Genomic DNA, 1,877 nt, shown 5'->3' with positions numbered 1-1,877 from the left:
CTAAATATGCTGTGACTCCATGTACATGCATCTTTCATTGATTTAATCACAGACGATGTATAAGTCCTTTCAATTCTAGGATAATTAGTATGGCAATTCCACCTCCTCATAATCCAGATAATGCCAAAAGAAGGGTCTTCAAAATCCAGAATGATGATATTACGAATATATACCAACTGTTGGAAATTTAAAAACAAAAATTAATATTAAAAGCCACACAAATTAAAAGAAAACAAGAGAAGCGAGGAGAACACAAATAATTAAAGGAATCGTGAAAATGACAGTTTTTCATTGAGACCCTTAGGGGTCAATGTGCCCAGGGTCACAATCCAACGGCACTCCAGTTGTGCCAGAGTACGCTTAAGATTGCCCCCTCTAATGCCACAATGGACCCGGTCGATCCCCCGTATACACAAACCGGATGGATCCGAATTATGGTGCAACCGAAAATGTCTGGGGATTGTCTTTAAGCCAGGGACATCAGTAGCTTCTTTTGCCGCCCGGATATCCCTGACATGTTCACGAGTCCTTACCCGCAGCTCACGGGATGTCAAACCCACATAAATCAAATTACAGGGGCAAGTTGCATAATACACGACATACCGTGAGCTGCAGGAGATATATGTGAGGATACGATATTCCCTACCACCATCGGAAGCCATGAAAGAGGAAGTCCTTATGATATTACTAGAAGACCGACATGAGCCACAGGGGGTAACATCCCCAACGCTGTTGGTGCACCCCAAACAACTTAGGGGTAGTCGCCACATAGTGGCTTTTAACCAGTATGTCCTTAAGATTTTTCCCCCTTCTAGCAGTCATCAGGGGGTGTTCAGGTAATATCTCGCCTAAAACAGTATCCGTTCCGAGGACTGACCAGTGCTTTTGAAGAATCTGGCACATATCGGTCCACTGATTATTAAAAGTTGTAATAAATCTCAGTGGTTGATCTTTACCCACATTGCGCACAGAGCCACAAAGAAGCTCACTGCGCGGAGTACCCCGGGCACGACGCAATCCCTTCTTAATGCACCTATTGCTGTATCCACGCTCACTGAACCTGGAAGTTACGTCACGAGACTGACCCTCAAAGGCTGCATCCGTCGAACACACACGTTTCATACTGCCCAGTAGGTATTGCTCGTATGGTCGAGGGGGTATGGGCAGAGGTTGCATGCAGCAAAGCATATCTGTTTGGATCCTGCCTTCCCCATCGACCATAATCTTGATATCCATGAATTCTATCATTTTGGCATCAATCTTATACGTCAATTTGATATTAATTGTGTTCTGATTGAGTCCCCGGATGAAGTCCAGAAGGCCAGCCTCCGACCCCTGCCAAATCATAAAAACATCATCAATGAACCGATACCAGCACTGCGCATGGGATGTGGCCCGAGCGCCGTCACCGAAAACCTCCCGTTCCCAAAATCCCAAAAAGAGGTTTGCGTATGCCGGCGCACAGGCCGCACCCATCGCAGTGCCCCGTTGTTGCAGATAGTATCGGTCCTTGAAAGTAAAATAGTTGTGTGTTAACACAAATTCCAATAATTCCAGGAACAGTGAGCGCAGAGCAGGTTCATAATTGCTCATGCCCAGAAAGTACTCCACTGCCAGCAAGCCGTCTGAATGTCGAATGCTGGTATAAAGTGGCTCCCTATATGCCCATCCTGGCCCGTTCCTCCTGTATATATATCCATCCTGGGACCCTTCCCCCGTATATATATCCATCCTGGCCCCTTCCCCCAGTATATATCCATCCTGGCCCCTTCCCCCCGTATATATGCATCCTGGCCCCTTCCCACTGTATATATATCCGTCCTGGGCCCCTTCCCCCTGTGTATATATATATATATATATATATATATATATATATA

This window comes from Dendrobates tinctorius, unplaced genomic scaffold (assembly GCF_039654945.1).
Source record: "Dendrobates tinctorius isolate UK_male_01 unplaced genomic scaffold, ASM3965494v1 ptg000156l, whole genome shotgun sequence".
NCBI classification, from domain to species: domain Eukaryota; kingdom Metazoa; phylum Chordata; class Amphibia; order Anura; family Dendrobatidae; genus Dendrobates; species Dendrobates tinctorius.
This window is presented reverse-complemented; position numbering follows the sequence as displayed.